This window comes from Myiozetetes cayanensis, unplaced genomic scaffold (genome assembly GCF_022539395.1).
Source record: "Myiozetetes cayanensis isolate MyiCay16 unplaced genomic scaffold, myiCay2020 scf5-8, whole genome shotgun sequence".
NCBI classification, from domain to species: Eukaryota; Metazoa; Chordata; class Aves; order Passeriformes; family Tyrannidae; genus Myiozetetes; species Myiozetetes cayanensis.
The window spans coordinates 8,677,287-8,698,169 of record NW_026087742.1 but is presented as its reverse complement, the minus strand read 5'-3'; the positions used below and the strand labels follow the sequence as shown (position 1 = coordinate 8,698,169).

The window sequence follows — 20,883 nt, the reverse complement described above, 5'->3', positions numbered from 1 at the left end:
CACTGCTTCTGTGCCCTACATCAGAATAGGAAGCCTCTATTCCATGCAGAGCCACCAAAGGAAGACTGTGCTAAAAGATGGGGAAGAAATGGAAATAGCACAAAACCACTCAGTTGGATAGGTTTTCAAGACAAAAAATATGCTTATAAGTGAAAAAAACAAAACAGTAACATTCAAGTTTAATATCACCATCTAATATTCTCCTCCTATTTGTAATAACTCATCTTAAAAGAGGAAACAGACTTTAATTTATCATAGCTGAACTGTGCTTTCTTCTTTTGAAGAATTTGTCCTGTTGATCCTCATAGACTCTCAACAGTCTAAAATGATCATTATTGCCAGGCACATGAGTATATTATTACCAGAATGAATCCTTTCATCTGTGAGTCGTTCAGGAATTTTAGCAGAAAATGTTTGCCTAGGGAAGACCACAAACTCAAGCACCTGCTTTTCACTAATAAATTCACTAGGAATGTCTTTCTTCAAAGCCTGATGAGTAGTCATGAGCTTTTATCACTATAAGAATAAACAAAACTAATTTGACAGTTCTGCCTTCAGTCTTCCTCTTATTTTATATCAGAATATATCACACTTATTTTATATCAGAATAGCTCCTCTGACGTTACTGAGACTGCTTCTGCTTTGTACCAGGTTTTGAAAATAATCGCATCCAAATTCTTTTATTTCAACAATGTCCTCGTTTTTCATACATGAAATTCTGAGGAAACCATGAATGGGACCACCCTTTGTTTGTGTGTGCTCCTTTGAACTGAAAAGCTAAGTTATATGCTGTGCAAATTCCCCTGATGGCTTGACAAGAAGGGGTACAATTTAGGGCTGCTCTCTGGAAAATGTCCCTCTAACTTGCTCGAGCCCTGTCATTAGTACTAAACAATCCTTTAATTAGTGATCTCTCTTCTCCCATATAAATCAAAACATCCTAAAAAACCTCATCCCAGGGGCTGGTTGAGGACAGAGAAGGCCAGCTTTTGCCAGTTCTGTAGTTACATGCCTCCATGGTTTCACTGCTCAGCACTTTGTCCATATGCACCAAGAGAGAAGAAAATACACCCACAGGAGGGTACAGCAGCCAGTGCCATATTCAAAATATAACCAGGCACCTCAAGTGTCAACACAGAGACAGGAAACTTTCCAGAATTTGTTCAGGGCTGCATGCAGTAGCTTGCTAACTAAAGTCATGCTTGATTGGTAAATACATAAGGTACTATTAATACTATTTTAACCTGTAACTGGGCTGGATATTAATGCTAATATCATAAAGGAAAAAAAAATTGTATGCAAAAAAATTACTGTGAGAAACAGACTCTAAGTCCCCATACTTGAGAGAGCACATGGAGGCATTTGTGCCTGTCTGTGACGTGGGGGCTCCCAGAGGTGTCTCCCTGTGATCCCCTTGTGCTTTCATGCAGGTGCTGTTGCAAATTTCCTCAACTTCAAAAAGATGTGCTTTTTTTCAGGCAAATCCTTACTCTGCCTTTTCATATCAAGTTATACCAAGCATCTAGGACAAACACAATATAGATGAAATTAGGAGAAAACCCACAATTTGTCTAGTTGTTGTGGGAGCTGCTTACAATAATCTTAAGCCTAATACAATTTGGTAACTATTTTATTTCCATTGCTTTATGAGAAAACTCTCAAACAAAGCAGAGCTGATGAAATTTCTAGTCTACAATCATTTCAGATAAATCAAATAAATTACATGACCAAAAGGTTACACAAATTATTTAAACATCTGAGTGAAATCTTATGGGACCCATAAACATTTCTCAATGATGAAACATAACAATAAGAGTTTTCTTTGTGGAGGTTATGCTGAGGTTCTCTTGGATTCTTTATATATAAAACCATAAAAAGTGATTCCTGGGATATATATATCAAGTGAGGTTCCCTCCACTCCTTATTTGTAGCTAATATTTCACTAAAATCTAATAGCATTATAGCTATAAACAACACAATATTCTCTATACATGGATATGTTGAATGCTTACTAAAGCACTGAAAAATACTATCTGTTTATTTTACCCAGTTATCAAAAAAAAAACCCCCACCACGTTATAGAATATGAGCTACATATAATTTCTTTGAAGTATTACCTGTCTATTTTTCAGTGTCTGAACAGTGTGTAGCACAAAAGGATTCATGAACATTAAAATACAACAGGAAATTCAAAATTTGCAAATTAAGGTGTTGCAGAACAGTTCATTCAAATATCTATTCCTGGTTTGCAAAGATCTCAGTCCTCTGTTCTCATTGCTATTTCAAAATTCCCAAGCATGGCATCACTTGCCTTTGTAGGTGCAGTTTGCTAGGTAAGTACAAGCTAACATCCCTCAAGCATGATATGATGAATAAATATCTTTACACCACCATTCCCATCCTCCCAGGCCTATGAAATAAAATCAACAACAATAATGCACTAAAAATGGTCTGCAACATCTAAACATTGGATTTGGATGAACAATAGGTGTATCCAGAACGGCTAGTGGATGTTCAAACTATTACTTCACAGAACCTGATCTTGCATCTTTGAAGTAAGATAAGAATTAAATCACTGTGTCTCTTGCAGAAGGGGCTTGTCCTGTAAGGTCTTTATACAGGAGTGGTTGTTCTGTAGTGTTTGTATGGGGTGATGAGTCTTATATCTGCAGCCAGTCCATATCCAGATGCTTTTGTTCTAGAGCATGGACTTGATCACTTGTTCAGAAAAACATTACTGCAGATTTCAATATATAAATGTTACAGTATCAATTATTTATGGGAGGAAAGTATTAAGAATGAACAGCAAAACACAAACAGCTATGGAAAGCTATGGAAAGATCTATAGTATCAACAATGCTGCTAGACTTTTTCTTGTTGCCTTGGACATAAATTGCAAATAGAAAATATTGCTGTGCCATTCTGTCACAAAATTATAGATTTAAAACCACTAAAATTCAAGCCCTAGTAAATGAAACTATTTTTTCTTGTCATCCCTCAGGACCACAATGTTATTACATAAGGGAAAAAGAAGAATAAGACATATTGTTTCTACAACTAATTCTCAACAAATATTTATGTATTTTATAAAAAGCAGATCACCTAGGGGTAGTTTTTCTCTGGATTGTATTGTTAAATTTAGTCATCCTAAATATATGTTTCCAATATTCCTGCTTTGAATAGACCTGCAACATTTCAGGAAAAGAAATTTGAGTGACAGAAATTTTGTGTCATCCTGTTGATAATTTGCAACTTCCACTGTTGCACAAACAAAAAAATTATTTCAAATGTTTATTTCTTTTGTAAAGCTAAATAGTCTTCTGTGAAGGAAGAAAGGTAAAATGTATTTCAAAATGGTAAAATGTAGCAGGAACCATGTTCTCACTAAACCATTTGAAAGTATCATATGCAAAGGCCATTTGTCAGCAGAACATGTGCAGTAAAACTCTATGATAGCTTGCTTTTTTTTACCATTTCATTGGCTATAGGATTCCAAAAATGAACTATTAGCTCATGTGCTGATTAAAACATTCAGTTTTACCATAGTCAATGCACACTCCTTTTCAGACTTTTACATGTTCTCTTCATCACCACATTGAAACACACACCTTGAATTCTCTTTCGGACAAGAAATTTGCTGAGCTGATGCCACCATTAAATTTCTTTGAAAGAGCACTAAATAGAGAAAACACAACCAAAACACCTAGTATTTCAGATACACAGAGCTTTTTAGTTCAAATCTAGAAATGAAAACCTATTCCTCTAATCTTGTTGCCAAGATCTGTCTCAGGAGCACAAAAATATGCCTTCTGGATTAGGGATAATTTGTGTCTGGCTCTTTAATGTGACCACTGCCCTACATACCTTAATAACAAAAGGTACTTACTTTTTAGATCAAGATGAGTTCATTTCTAATTTCCCCGTAGTGGTAAAACAAAAGTTGACATTGGTTGCTGCTTTACTACTCCTTGAAGCCCCTCAACCCGTGAACCTACAGCTGTCATCCTTCACACAATTCTCATTTTAGGAATTGGCAATCTGTCAGCCAACAAGCCCCCACACCAGAATCAATGTAGGAGTTCAGTCAGATGAAGGTTTTTCCCATCCATCCAGATGACAGTGACGCTGGCTTGATTTTACCCTACATCTTCTATGCTGGCCATAGAGGTGTAACAATGCAGGAAAAAACCCAAAAATCCCCCACAGGTAGCTCTTATTTTGATGAATGTACTCAACCAAAATTCCATTTGGTTTTTGATGTGATTTTTAGTGAGGGTTGGGTTGTTGCTGATGGGGGTTTTTTTTCCTTTTTTTCCCATATTTTTCTTACTGTTCTTTGTTTGTTTTTTTGCAAGCCTTGGTTCTTAGCCAGGTGTTTCACATTAAGAAAGGGACCTCACACTTGTTTGATAGCCAACACAGCTGTAGCAAATATAACTAACTTTAACCTAAGCACACCTGTAAATTTCCTTGTTAGCATTACCAGATTTTGTAAAGGCTTTAACTGTAAGCAGAATCAGATCAGGTGATCATCTACAGCAAAATATTTCTCCAGTCAGTGGAGATGCAGGACTTCCATACAGATTTGCCCTTCACTTTGTTTCTCACTTGGGAGGGACTTATTCAACCTTGGTCCATTCTATCTTTGGTTTTCTGGCTGTGGTAGTAGTTTTCCTGTCACTCCTATTCCTTGGGAACCATACTGGGATGAACTGCTCTACTCATATTTCATCAATGAACATGAAAAAGATTTTTTTCCTTTTTTTTTTTGCTTTTCACCAAGCTGGCTATTTTATAACAGCTGGTGACAACCTCCAGAAAGCTTAGATCCAGCTGCCAGTCTCACCAGCTATCTTGTCCTTAAGGCTATTCATTAGTGGAAAAGCAGCATGTGAGTGCTGATGCATTTCTATGGCTCACATCCCCAAATACAGCGAAAGCAGATGATTTTCCAATGTTGTCAAACTACTCTATTTTAATGGGCTGAATATAAATGTCTTACTTAAAACACCTATTTACTGGTTATGACAATAGGGTTTTAGTGAATATTGAAAATGTGTACAATAAAGTGCAAGAATGTGGAAAGAAATCACACAGTGGCTTTACTGAACAGGTATCCTGTGATGGTACAAAGGACCCACTATCAGAAAGACCCTCAGGAACACACCTTTTATGGACACATGCTAGATGGGGCGTGCATCCCTTCCACGAGAAACAAAGTAGCCTGGAAAAATTAATTTGGAGACCACCAGTACAGTCAAAGACACTTTTGAATAATGTTTTCTCCTTACTGTCAAAATGTTTTTACAATTGTGTCTCTTCAACGCTACAAATATTCCCCGTTGCTTGAATAGTACACTCGGGGGAAAGGCAAGATGATAGCCAAGCATGCAGCTTCTTTGAAGAATTTGACCCAGCAACAGGATTTCCAGCTTCTTAAAAATGACTCTGTTGGTTTGCCAGATTTAACAGAGGATCCAACTTGCTGACTACAAGTGATACCACCCTGGGTCAGTTGCTTGGTATTCGGTAGCTTGGTGTACAGTGGAAAAGCTGTACCACAGTCTGCCAAATAAGGGAAACTCATGGCCCCAGCAAGGAAAAGCTATTCCAGTGCATTGTTGTCACAAAGGGGTGATAACAATTTTCCCATGGAATCAAGAACTCTCCTAGAGCAGCCTAAAATGAAACTGGCTCAAAACACAAATTGTCCTGTGGTTCAGTCGGTTTCCTGATGCAACAGCCCTGTGTCACATCAAAGTCTGTCTGCACATACACTGTAAACCCTTCTATTTATTTAGCTATCGACAAATTACTTCTCTGTGGGCAAGTTTTGGATATAGTTTAAAGGCCAGATCTGGCATTCTTTGGTGTGAATAATCAGCACTGAGGCCAAGAGCAGTTTCCTAGTAGAAATGAAACAGCAGTAAACAAGCTAACTAACTTCCTTAGCACCTGAAAGCTTTACCTTTACAAAGTAGAAATGAGTAGTGACAAACTGTCATAGCATGGGGAGCACCACAAAGGAAAATGGGAGGTGAATATCTCTGCACATCTTATGAAGTCAAAGAGAGACGTTGTTACTCTGCATCCAATGCTTGTGTTGCCTTTGCATCCAAACTCTGCCTAACCCTGTGCTAGTCCAGCCATCAATAGCAAAACCATTCCAGAGTGGATAGAACAGCAGTTTTGGTATTACTGTCCTGATAGGCACACCTTTGTTGGTAGGTAAGAGAGCATGTACCACAGAATCAAAGCCTGGTTGAAGTTGGAAGGGACCTCTTGAAATCATCTAGGGATTTTGTTCATTGTTGTTTTTGGGATTTTTGTGTTTGTTTTTAGATAAGTAATGCAGGATACCTCCATAAGAAAAAATGAAATGCCTGAGTGCAGGGTCTGCTAGGATGGTATTAGAAATTGGACAAGAGAGGGCCAGATCTGACAGTCTCACCTGTATTAACTAGTAAAGAAGTACTCACAAAGAGTGATTCAACAAGAACAAACCCAGATTCCCTCAAGAGAAGTCCTGGAATGAACTAGTGCCTGTGGAGCTGCCAGCACAGGCTCCAGAATCCAGGAGTGATGCCAGAGCTACGTGATTTTACCTCGCAGACTCATGCAGATGCATGACAGGGTCCTGCTAAAACACCTGCAACCAACTCCCTCTGCAGAAAGGGTTTTTCTCAGGCTGACTGAGCCATGTGCGAGCTTGATGCTTCCTGAGCATTTGTTACCCTCCATGTGTGCTCACAAAAGATGCCAGGGGCCTCAGTGCCAGAACAAGTGTCTTGCTTGCTCTTCTGTCACCACAGCTTTGCCTTCACACCCCTGACTGAAATAGCTTTGCTGGCAGAATCCAGGGTAGATCTGTGCTTAGTTCCTGGAAACAAAGGAAAAGCACTTAAGGGAAAAGAATGTTTGAATAAATTTGTAATGTGTTGAAGACTGAAATACAGGATAAAATTTAGATCTCTATTGTTGTTACATAGCTCGACATCTGAACTCTTATTATTCTGCTCAGGCTCAAAATCCCACACTTCATCATTGTGATCACTGAGCGCCTGCTGCCAACAGCTGAGATTTTCAAAGGATTGCAAGGGAGGCTGAATTTTGGTGAGATTTGGGCACCTGAATTCTCCCATGATATCTAGATAATCCTAGTTTTTATTAGCAGTCTTTTTATAAGTTTTTGTTATATTCTGGAAGGTTGTTCTTGTTTGGTTTTCTTTTTTTTTTTTTTAATAGTTCGGGGTCAAACACCAGAATTCAGTCCATAACACTAAGAAATTCATTGCTTAATGTTAGATCCTTTTCTAAGATTTGCAATTGCATCGCCAATAAACAAGCACACACAGGACATATTGGTCTTAGGAAAACCACAGTCCATCTGAGGGTGAGTCAAGATCATATTAAACAAACAGACAGAAAAGGCCACTTGGGGGAATTTCTCCCCAGATTGAAATACAGGACCACCTCTGAAAAAAAAAAAAATTGCAGATGGCAAGGCTAAAGAAAATCTAGTTATAGCAGAAGAGAAAAGCATATGTTCCACATACATACTATAAATAGACTAGGTACTCTTATGGGATATATCAGCATACAAAACAGCAATAGAAGAGGCCAGAATAAATGTGCATGTTTATTTCGGTTTTTTTTTCTTGAGTCCTGTCACTTTCCTGCATGCATCTCGTGACATTACAGGGTTCTGGTTTTTTTTGTTGCATCATGTTTTAAAAACTAGTGTTTGATTCAAAATAAAGCTAATTTGCATTGGCATAGTGACTTAACTCACTGCTATATTATTACTGTGTAAGTAGGTGTAACAGCAACTGCAAATAAATGCTTGCTGATGGAATCCCAGCAGGGTTTCTGATGAGTTTTCATTTTGTGGAATCTTACCCAGGAAATTATTGTGTAAAAAGGTTTGCTCTTAGTTCTTTGCCTGAAACATTATTTAGCCACACCTGGCCAAATTAATGACAATTATACTAACTATCCGTAGAGGACATACCAAAAAAATCCCATCCCTTTTTAAATCATTGTCTCAAACCCCATGTATGAACAGTGAAGATATCCCCTTCAGATTAATATGCACAATGAGACTTCTGATCCAAATGCTGTTCACTGCATAACCTACATAGAGAAAGATAAAATGAAAGCTTTAAGGTGGAATCTAGGTGACTCACCACTGGAATATTCTAACTGAAAGTATTTCACAGTAAAACATGTCATTCAAAGCAGAAGTATTTATTATTATGATGGTTTTGGCAAGACATTTGATCGCGTCATTGGAGTTGATTTTCATTTTAGTCATTTGGGCTGAGAGTGTCTCCAATTATTTTGCTGTTGAGGGTTTAATGGCTCATTCCAATCAATTCAGAATACCTAAGAAATGCTGCAATGGGCCCTGCATGTCCCACATTCTACAGTCTCCTATAAAGGAATTATTTAGGTCAACCTTTCTTACCTACAGTAAAAGGCAGGAAAAAAAGTTTGCAGTAAAAGGTTGAAGAATAGCTATTGATGCTTTTATATAGATCCACAAGAGTAACCACCAAAAGAACACGCAAAATCCACTGCTAATATTATATAAAGATTTGCAAGTCTCCTGCAAATATTACCACGGTGATTATTTGAAAACCAACAAACAAGATTAAAATAAATGTTCCTCTTTCCTACACTAGCAAGTGAGAATTTGCCAAAGAATGGGAATTAAAATGAGTTTTCCTATTGATTGCTGCGAATGTTTATGAATTCTTTTAAGTGATAATGATGAAAATTAGCATCCAATTTAGAAAAATTGATAAAGTACCTTAAAAAAGACCACTCTGAAAGGTTCTGTAGAGGAACTGCACCAAGATTTACAAAGCATACTGACCTACTTATTTTTTTTTTAAAATCCCACTCTAAAAAAATCTATACGCTCAAGGCAGTATGATTTTTTTTTTTTTTTCCCAGCTTAAAGCTAAATTTACCTTCCTGTTTAATTCCAAAATGGCATTCTACTGCACAGATTCTATTTACCTGTGACGTGAATATCACTGGGCAGGATTCCTGCAGCATCAGGAAGTGGCCAACCCAGCCACCTATGCCACCACACCTGCCAGCACAAGGGGGAATCGATATCTTGGTATGATTTATAAGGGCACCATTTCAAGTTCCATTTAGTTCAGTGCACCAGAATAAACAAAACACAATAAAATATCTCTCCTGTGAAAAGTCTCTGCTTCACAGCTCAGCTTTCAGTACTTACAGCTTTCATTACCATGGGAAGACTTGGCGAGCTATCCTGCCCTGCTGAGCAACCATGATTTGGAAGGGCCACCTACCTGAATCAGAACAGAGGTTATAACAGGTGTCAAGGCTTCTGGATGTCACTTCAAGATGTTATTCAGCTGTGGAAACATTTATGCATGGCCAAAGGAAGAGAGGGAGGATAGCACAGTCACTTGAATATCTGCATACAGACTTTGCTTTTTTAAAAATCTGTATGGAATGTTTTGAGGAAATTACTACGTGTATTAAAAAAGTTACACTTTGCTTTGGAAATGTAAATCTCTCACATCACATGACTTCTTTTGCATGGTTTATCATGAACTTGCCATGGGTTTTAAGCAAGAAACAACATGTGAAGCAGAGTACAGAGCACAGTGTGTTTCTAGGAAGCCATTATGTGGATAGTCTCAGTAATGAGTAGGAATGCAATACCTTTGCTAGAATCTGGATTGGGTTTTTTTTTACATTACAGTGCCACCACTCATTTGGGGAATACTGCTATAGCTCCCATCCTACAGGCACTTTGGAAGTGCCTCTCCTGGGAGTCAGCTTTCACTACCCTTCTGTACAGCAGTCTCTCCTCCCTGTAGAAAGCTCCTTCTTTTTCTCAGCTCCTGCTGAACTCAGCACTCAGCATAATGTCCTGTCTCCTGCAGGGGCAAGGAACCCATTTCCCCCAGAAAAACAGGCTCCTGCTGCCTTGGCTCCGTGGGAAGTTAAATCCCAGGTTTGGGATCCCACTCGCCTGCAAGTAGAGTGAGAGCAGGAGCTGCTACCTCTCCTGCAAGCATCATTTCCATCTATTTAAAGAGCTGTGATTCACAAATCATGAGGACTACAAATTTAGGGGAGCACATTTTAGAAAAGCAGAAGTCCTGCCCTTTCTCCACACTTGGCCACAAGTCTCAGGAGAAGCCTGAGCCTAGGAAAAGGTGTAAACCCACCAACTCACCAGGAGCCAGGTGCAGACTGGGGGAACTCTGCTTTAGAAGTAAATGTGATTGCATGGGGATTTTTGTTTTTTTGGTGATTTTTATTTTAGTTAGTTTGTTTGTTTGTTTTTTAAATTTAGTTAGGAATGTAATGAAAAAGCAAGCACGTAAAATATGGAGTTCATTTAAAGAGAAATATGTAATCAGAATTTTATCAAGCTATGCTGGAGAAGATGTGATTGTTACCTGGGCAAAAATGCTTTATATAATTCCTTTATTGAGATCTGCATGATAGACTGACTGGCAGAGCTATTAATTGATTCTTTGTATTTCTGATCTCGCTAGGGCCAGCAAGCATTCCTAAAGGTTTTTAATTCCTCATCATGACATCCATTATATTCACCTCTGAGATGTCTAAATTAATTCCACGTATAATGGCGATGTTATGTAAAATGCAAGATGACAGGAATCCTTAGAATTGTTCAAAGCTGTGCTGTGGAAACCAACCTTATTTGTGCTAGCCATCCAATATGGGATTTGCATGTTTGGGTTTTCCACAGGCACGGTGAGAAACTCAGCTCTGTAAGGGTTTAGACCTTGCAGGTGGGGTAGTGTTATATCCCTTGTGGCTCCACTATGAACAGAAAACCAAACACAAACTAAAATAATCTATACAGGAAGAACAGGCATGCTGACAGAGATTGTTTGACATTAGAAAAGCACAGCTACAGCTGCCTACTCTTTGTTACGATGTCTACAGTAAATCTGGGATAATGCTCACACAAGAAACAAAGAACCACCACAGAGGACACTTATATAGGAGAAATAGATTCTGAAAGGTGTCAATTTAAGTAATTTAACTACAGCAAAGGAAAAATAAAGCAGTTCTCTAAAATCTGAGCCTTTCAGTTGTGGAAAGCAGCTGTGAGAAAAATCTAGCCTTTCTTTGGAGCAGGAAAATAGGACAGTTGTATGATACAGGCAAGAAGCTGCATTCCTAAATATATAGTGTCCTTTGCTAATTTATATAATACAGTGTTAATAAAAGATTTATATCTCCTTCTTACCTGAACTGTCAAAAGAGTGGGATTGGACTGGATAATCTTTAAAGGTCCTTTCCAGGCGGAGTCATTCCATGGTTCTGTGATCCTATGCTATGGGTCTCACCCATCCTGGGAAGGTGAGAGAAGGGCCACCCAACACGTGAGCAAATTGTACTCTCCATATTGCCTCTGCAGGTTATGATTACAGAGCAAAACTGGTAAGATGTTGTTTTAGGACTTGCATGATTTTAACTCAAAAGATGCCCCAAACTATGCCGACAATAAACATGGTTTGTTCTTCTGCCAGCTGAGTCCCAAGCTTCTTTTGGGTTTACCAAACATCTGAGAACAAATGCCCTGTCTGAATAAAATCAATGTGAAGAAAAATTTGAACACAAAATGAATATCTGTGATGCAAATTCTACAACATGTATGAGAAAGACCTGCAGCACTACTGACAGTCCAAATCCACTGACACATACATTAAGTGCAGTGCTGTACAAACATAAAGAAACATTCCTTTCTGGACTTTGTACTAACCTTTATTTTCTCCTAAATATCTGAAAACCATACATTTATATTTTTTTCACAGAAACAGCTATTAAAAGACTCCTTATAATGAAGAATTGAGGTAAAGCAGCATATGTTTAACATCTTTAAGAGCAACAAAATCATTGGTTCCTTCATATCATCAAAGATCCTTTCCTAAAACACATCAAATCAGAAATCTGTGAAGAACATCTTGGGGTCAGAACTGGCAAAATACAAGGTGAGAGCAGAAAGATTAAATGATTTTTTGGTATTTAGTTTTTCTGGTTTTAACTTTGGAATTTGTGTCTCACTCTCTCAGCAGAAGATCTGAATCAAATCAAAGTGCAGATTGTGCAGGTTGTGGACTGAATAGATTAAATTAACACCAACAAATTTTCAGACTCAAATGATACTTAGACAGCAATGTAGCTGAAATTTCAGGAATAAAATACCTTGCCTACTAATGGTGCTGTATAACTTCTGTGCATTTCCACTGGGATGTGGGCCAAAAATCTAATCAAGAGGTTTGAGGATCTGACATACGTGAAACGTCAAATTGATAAACCTACCAGGAAAATGAGTAGAAGGAACAGATGGACTGCTGCACAAATAGGAAAAGAAAAATCAACACACCCTTTGGAGGGGAAGTCCAGACTCACAGACTGTCCACAGGGGTCTTTTCAGAATATTCATAAATGACATGGAAAAAGGGCACGACAAAATTTGTTGATGACACTGAGCTATTAAGGATGGTGGCACAGATTTAGTATGAGAGAACGTGTCAAAAGACCTACCAAGGGAGACAGTAACTGATGATAATGACACCTGAAGTTCAAGATAGGTAAAGTGTTGTACGAAAGTAATTCTAGCTTGCTTCATGAAATGATCGACTCTGAGATGGTTGTTCCTATTTGGGAATGAGAACACATATAATTTAGGATAGCAGTCCTAAACTGACTGCTTGGCAGTGGGTGAAAAAATACAATTAGAAAAGGGAGAAAAACTGTTACACCCCCCTATAAATCTGTAATACACACACCATTCGAAACTGTGAACAGGTCTGATTTTCTGCAACCTGGGAAGAGCAACACTGAAGTGATAAAGATTCAGACAGGGACAACAAGGATGGGAAAGGTATGAAATTGTTTCTACAAGGGGATTTAATCAACTAGGACTCCTGAGCTTGAAAAGTTAAAAATAATAGAAGATACAATAGAGATCAATAAAAATTGTGAGTGGCAGAAGTAGAATTCTGAAGAAATTACTACAACTTCCTACATAAGAACTAGGAAAGTTAGTAGGTGTTAAGTGCAAAACACAAAACAAAGGTTCTCTCCCCATGAAGTTGTGGAACTTCCTGAAGCAGGATGATGTGAATGCTTAAAATTCAGATGCCTCCTACACATTAAATTCTTGAGAGAAAAAAACTTGTCTCACCTAATATGAAACAAAATAACCTCTGATACAGACAGTCCTTGAGCCACAAACTTTCAGAGTTTGAGAAGAAATTTTGCATGTAATGTCATTACTGTACGCTTCAATCCACATATACTAATGGCCACTGTCAAATCCTACCTCATTGAGCTGAAGTATTATACAGTATGACTATTCTTATGTTCCTGTCCTAAAATTTCCCAGACACATTAGGACAATGAATCCAAGGAAAGGCAGCAAGTGAACCAGGGCCTATGGAGCTTAAGAGAAGCATTTAAGATAAATGTAAGAATATTTTAGTTTACTGAATATACTTTCCAGTCCATTTGTACTAGATATTTAATGACATGCATTTTACTTCCTTTTTCAATATTTCTTCACTCTCTGTAGGGAGAAGTTGGATCTGAAGGTGAAGATGCTAAGGAAGGTCAGGTAAAGATCACAAAGAAAAACTGTAAAGAAGATTTTCAGAACCAAGAACAGTTGGCTTATTCTGAGTTTAAAACACTGCGTGAAATCTAAGAACAGACTAGAAGAATGATACAAACATACAGTTGATATTTATAAACAGAAAGGGTGAAGGAGTTGTTATAAAAAATCTTTTTATCGTTCTTCAGAACTGTGAATCTGATGCCACAGTAAGTTCCCTACTTACACAGGAAAGGACAGATTTAACCTCTTCTTGCTTTTAGCCTTCTCTGAAAAGCTTCAAAAAGACTCTCTGCAGAACCACATCCTTCCAACACTTAAGAATATGATCCCAAACCTATTAAAGGCATTTAGCTTAAAAAATTATTTAATTAAATTGTTTCCAGAACTTCCAGAGGAGTCAAATTAAAATTTAATATTTTAATGTATCTGTACTTTCAACATTTCGGAATAAGAAACAAATAAATCTTGGCTTAGCAAAGCGTAAAGCAAGGCTTTATTCTTCCTTCCAGCTACAACTTTCTTTTTGTCAAACACTTTTTAAAAATAGATTTCTGCAAGATTCTCTGCATAATCACACCACTGAAAATCCTCCTTGGCAGCTGTGTAAGATAGTCACTTAAATTATCCTGCACAGGCACTGTGGTCTCTGTATATGTGGTACTTTCTACTGTAAGTTCCTAAAAAAACCAATTTCATAGTCATTAGATGTTTAATTGATGACCAAAACATTTAATTTCTCTTAAGTGAAAAATTTTTCCGTAAGTCTTTTGTAAAGACTCAAATCCTGTGTATTTAATTTGTAAATCTTAAAAAGCAGAATCAGAACAGACACAGCAGAAAGATTATGCTTTGACTGTAACTTTGGGTTTTTTTCTTCAAAATACAAAATCCTTTAAATACAGGGGGAAAAAAAAGGAGAAACTTCTTAATTCTTACCTTGGTAAACTCCCTCTATAGAAACAAAAAGAGATAAGCCTACAAGGAAGAAAATGGAAGACAATTGTCATAGCAACCATTTAAGAACATACTCAATACAGGAAATAATCTGATTAATCTCTTTTTTTAAGAACAACAAGATATACAAAACCAACCAGTTAAATATCTTTTTTTTTTTTAAGATAGTATATTAAATCTCTCTTTCTTAAATTTTTTACCCTAATTGCAAAGTTTTTGACTCATTCACTGCCTATACAGCCTATAGGGTCATAAACACAAACAAGGATAGCCAGTTCTGTTTGTTTAAATTCCCTAGACCATAGTTAAGCCCAAATATTTTTGACAGGAGACAAAGACAAGGTGATAATACCTTTAAAAACCAGGAGTAGATACTCTTGCACTGAAAATGAAAGTATTAGAAAATTAAATTAAACAAGGAGCAGAGACTAAGAAAATATAATCCCACTTACTCTTTCCCATTTTCTTGCAAGTCAACCTACTATGCTACAGAAACCTCTGTGGCTTCTGAGAAATATCTTCAATTCATGAAACCTCACCTTTTTTTTTAATTTTTTAAATATTGACATTCAGCCATTTGCTTGTTTTCAGTCTCAATTTTACCATATGCAGCAAACAAACCCTGCTGCATTTCTAGGTTTAAGATAAAACACAGACACTTATTTACTCTCCCTTTGGGGATAATCTTGACACAAGTAACACTTTACAAGCCTTGTTTCTGAAGGACTTACTTTCAGTCACTACACACTGAAAGACTCATTAACAGATCTGGATGGAGAACATTGTTGCTCATTAGTGAAATTTTATTAGAAGCAGAAGAGCATGAGACAGCAAATATTTAATAAACTGTTCCACCCTTTTCAAAGACAGCCAAAGTGTTAAATACAGCCAAAGCCTGCTCATCTAAGAGAAAGCTAAAAATCCTGCAAAAAGCCAACAGTTTCATCTGCTAATAAATAGTTTTGATAGGATTCCTATTTTTTTCAGCACATGAGAATTTGCTCCAATAATAGGTCATTTGCCATTCCTCAAGTTTTCAGAAACAAATTGCATTTCCTACAAACCCTATCCTCTGTGTAGCTATTTATACTTAAAAAGTCAAGCAAAAATACTGCATGAGCTAAATAAAAAGGGTGTTTATTGCATAATTGAAGACTGCAATTATTTTCCAGGAGGTTAAATGCATCTATTTCAGATCCTTCAAGAAAAAGCCCTATTATTGCAACTATTAAACCCTGCATATTTCTGAAGTCTAAATTTTTACCCTGAGGGCTTCCTTCTTCAGATGCAAGAAAACAAAATGCAGAAACTTATTCCAGTAGAAAGGACGGGTTATAAATTTGATCTGACTCACTCATTAAATTGAGTTTTAAAGCTTTTGAAATGCTTTAACAGATCCTAAACTTTAAACCTCATTCTCCACTTCAAACCCAGGGAAGAGTCAGTGTTTACTGAAGCATTAGGTCACACCCACTCCTCTCTTGGCAGGCCCCTGGGAAGCAGCCTTCAGTTCCTGGGGCAGAGAGCACATCGTGGGCCCCAGCCAGGGGGAGCAGCAGAAGCATTTTGTGTCACCAGACTTGTCCCAAAGACCTGCCCTTTCGAAACTCATTCCCCTCTTACATCCCAGTTGTGGCCAGACCCCACAAGTGCTCTCCCCACAGTGGCCTGGAGCAGTCACTCGTGCGTCTTCACCTCCATCTCTGTGCTGATGTGGGTCCCTCACTATGGCTGCCCCAACTGTTTGCCCACGGGAGAGCTCTGCTCTCTGTCAGATGAGTTTTTGACAGCAGACCAACTGTCCCAGCAACCACAGCTTCTCCATGGAAATGGGTGGATTTGGTGGTGGGAGGCAGGCAGGTACTTACCGCTCCACAGGCGTGACAAAGTCCAGCAGTGGGCACTTTTGTGATCAATGACACCCTTGCTTGGTGGCTTCCCAAATACCTGGTACTTTGAGGTGGCTTGAATATCATTATTTCTTTCTCCAACACAGCCAAATCTTAGAATAGGATAGACCACTTTCCCTTTGGAGAGTACTGCAGTGGTCATTCAGTGAAACTGCCTGACTGCTTCAGGGGTGCCCAGAAGCTAAAGCATGTTATCAAAGGTATTGTCCAAACATGCAGCACAGTACTCACAAGACTAACATCGTGTGCATTTGCTGCCATTTGCTATTGAAAACTACCCAAAATTCAAGGTGACAGATCTGCTGTGACTTTCAAAGACTACCCTGTGAATGTGTGCCATCCTCCACTGGACAACCACTGTACCACCACCAGCCAGCAGTGCCTCAAGCTGAAGGTCTCCTCCATTCTGCTGACTGGTTTCATACACATCTTAATTTTGCTACAAAACCGCTAGGAAACCACATTTAAATTTTGAGCCATCATTGATCGAGGAGTGTAAGAGAAATATATTCCCTCTCCTACACAAACTTCTGCTTCCCTCTTTTTCCCTTCCCCCTCCTCCCTCCTTGTATGCATCTTCTACATCCTTGTTCTTGGCAAGTCACTGGGCAGGTGTGGGTGGGAAGCTGGAAGAGTCCATAGATGTGGGTGGCTGGGAGAGTCCATGAAGGAGTGCATGTGTTGGAAGTGGAATGGCTGTTTCAGTGGCACAGAGACCTCTGAAGAAACCACTGTGAAATTCAACAAAAGTCCTGGTAGCCTCATTGCCAAGAACACACAGAGAATGGGAAGAGGTTTTGGGCCTAGAGTTTGACCATAACGTGATGTGGGCATAAAGAGTTAAGGCTCGTACTATAAACTGTGAGACGTGTGAGCGTCCTTCTGGTATTTTAGGTCCCTGACTAGCGTAGTTCTTATTTAATTTGTTTAGCCTTTCATCTTGGAATAACTAATTCGTAAGTCAAATGCTCATTTATTGGATTTCAGTTTCATCATTTGTTGTTTCATGTCTTCTGAGGATTTTGTTAAAACTCTTGATAAAAAGTTCATGCTATTTTCCTTTTGATGCTTGGCTCCATTTAATGAAGTCACAACAAAGAATGAGTTGAAAGAACACAAAGAACACGCATCTTCAACTATTGTTGCTTTGTGTTGTCCTTACCTTTCATGAAGGATAAAGTGGTATTATTTTTTTTTCTATATAAACACATTGATTAACGATAGAATTATGTTGTGCTTATACAAAATCAGAGATAGCTGAACGCATTTGAGGGATTAAATGTTAAGCACAGAAGAATAAAATTATATTGTGAAAGCATCAAAATTGCAAATTGCTACTGAAAAAGAAAGAGGTTTAAAAACCCAAAGAAATATTCATCTGTTCATTTCCTATTGTGGGAACTGTGTATTACATATCAACACATACAGAGAAGATGAATCTCCAGCCTGGAAACCCGTAAGAAACTGAACTGTGTTACAAAACCCCCAAAAGTTGGTGGTTTTTCCTTCTTTAAATTTTGCTGGGTTTTAAACTGCAATACAGTAATTAGTCTCCTTGTCTGTAATTAGTCTCAGAAATATTGTCAACAAAAGCATCAGCAGAAATCCGTAACCAGCTCTAGAAGGTTTCACATGAATTTATCTCTAAACTGAGGTTAAGGAACGAACAGTCCTTGAACCTACCGTGCATCCTGCGTGTGTTTGCTAATGAGGATGATCTGCAAAACACCAGAACACACTGAAACAGCTTCCAAAGGGACTCATAGAATTCCTTTGCCAAGCAAACAAGCATTATAACCAAAGGTCACACAAAGTCCATCTGCAATGAATGTGGCCACTTGAAAGGGGCCACTGGTGACAAACTGCATCGTACAGAGGTTTCTGTGAGAGCCTTCAGGCCCATGGCTCCAGCAATAAATAGGCCTGACACATGTGCATTATCATGGAGAAGATCACTTGTAGAAACAAATTCAGTGACCTCTGACACCATACATTGGCAGAATATTTTCCTAACAAAGCACAACTAGCAAGATGACCAGTTTAATGGAGAATTTTGCCTTTATAGCTAAGGACCAAGTTGCATGTGTATGTCCTTTCTTTCAGTGCAGCTATCTCCAATTTGTACTTTATTTTGGATGTGATCAGCTATTTATATTTCCAGAACTAATGAAGAGCTATAACAAAAAGAATCAATAAATGGTGTATCATTTATCCCTCAGAGATTTCAATGCATTCTGGTTAGATATTGTTGAACATTTTTTTCACTGATAACATTATAAGTCATTAATTTATTTTCTGTAGTCCCTTTTCTTTGAAGAAAAGATATTTTTTTCTATGCACCTACATGTTAGCCAACAAAGCAGGGAAATTACAAGGTTCTATGACAGAGAGAAATAGCATTTGAAACAAAACAGAGAATGGGCAACTCCTTCCACAACCTTACTGTGTCACCAGCTATATGAGATGGGATGTAACAATAAATTATAATTTCAAATAGGCAGTAAAAAAAAATACTTAAAAGTACATAATTACCAACGAACTTGAGTAAATGCTCATAGAATGACATGTGAAAATTTTCTGAAAACTGAACCAAAATGCAGCATAAGAATACAATTACACTATTTGCTTTAAAACTGCCATTACAAACAAAGAAAAAAAAAGCTAATGGAGATACAACCTATTTAGCCTGTTGTGCACAGAGTCCCTATAGAAACATGTATGACTTTACACATATATATATATGTGAATATGTCTGTAATACCAGCACATAACAAAACACTGGTTGACTTTACACAGAGAAAGTGAACTACCACTCAAAATATAGCTTCAAAATAAATTTAGAAGCCAACCCATTATTCTGTATCATATAACCCTGCTCAGAGCAGGGCAAACTGATGTGGAGGTTGAGAATGAGAAAAAAAATACAGCATATTGGCATGAACAGTGCTACCTGTTACAAAATAGAAGGAAATTCTTTTGGAAAAGTCAGTAGGAACAAGAGCAATGCTAGAGTGGCTCCTTGGACTGGATTAATAAGGACTGATTGATTACTGTCTCTTGTAGTACAAGAACGGGGGGACACCAAAGAAACTTGGGAGGTGGAAGGTTCAAAATAATGAAAAGGAAGATGTTTTTCATGCAATGTGGTCAAGCATTGCAGCATCTTTTCCAAGATGATTAAGGTTCTTAAGATTCCAAGATGCTTAAGGGTGCTTAAGGTTCAAAGGACAACTGAATAAATTATTAGAAGAGATGGTTGTTGGTGGCTATTAAATACAGAAAAAAAATCATTGTTTTTGGAAGTCTCAAACACATATTGGAAAAATACTTTGAGGAAGTACTATTAAATGAAATCTCTGGAGGATTTTTGTATGTGGGTATCACACCAGAAGAAATGCAAACTTATTAAAATACGTGGCTCTTAGTGTGTTTCTGACATCAGTTTCTGGTTCTATTTATTATCATTCATCACTGTGAAAAGCTCCCTGGGTAATCTCATGTGGTGTTACTCTGCCTGTGGTCCACGGACCAACACTGACTTGTCAGATAGTGTGTGGAGTGACTACAGAATCCCAAGAAAACTATGCACTCACCTTCCTGCAAAGGCAAGCTAGTGGGACAATAAATCAGGTAGAAATAAAATGCACAAATAAACATCCAAGTCTTGGCCTAATTAAAAAAAAAAAAAATAAAAAAGTTGAAGAAAGACACTGAAACAGTTGTGTACAGAATAATTTAAGGATTTGGGAGTGGCATTGCTTTTTTCTAAAAGGCTAGCTAAGAAGATTTGAAAGCAACTATCTATATATACATTGGCTGCCTTAATACAGCCACACTGTCACACATTTTCCTCTTTTTCTACAGTACACCCACGCCCACCCAGCTCATTACATTCTGAAAAATAGGGACTGATCCAACCTGTATCAAGAAGGGTGTAGAAGACATAGCCCCAAATCCAACATAATATCACTTTAAATATCCCTGGTTTTAGATTAATACTGTAAGCAAGTTTCATTTCATAAGCATAATTTGAAGTTTTAAAACAGAGAAGGGCATTGTCCCTTATTTTATAATTTTCAGTACAACTGAACATGAAGTTACTTTTTCTTAGTTAAGTCAAAACCAGAATAACAAAAGCAACTAGTTTTGTTTGGAAGCTTTGGTTGCTTGGAAGCACTGGAGAGCTGAGATACTCGAGTAAATCAGACAGCACAATTTGTGGTCATTTTGTCTCCTCTGTCTTACTCTGACAGCTCAGTCCTATGTCTTTAAATTCTGCAAACAAGAAAAATAAGTAGTTTTGTGAGTGAAACTTTAGAAACTCACCTTCCTGCGTCTTCATGTTTTATTTCTGAATTTTCCCAATCTGTC

At 37.8% G+C, this 20,883-nt stretch overlaps 1 long non-coding RNA gene across 1 annotated transcript; it reads left to right on the top strand.

Moving 5' to 3' along the window:
- The first annotated feature begins 10,162 nt into the window (after positions 1 to 10,162).
- Positions 10,163 to 14,039, top strand: LOC126649262 (uncharacterized). The gene is made up of 3 exons (XR_007630998.1): positions 10,163 to 10,238; positions 11,844 to 12,020; positions 13,607 to 14,039. It is a non-coding gene; the product is annotated as an uncharacterized LOC126649262 (long non-coding RNA).
- The last annotated feature ends 6,844 nt before the right edge of the window (positions 14,040 to 20,883 follow it).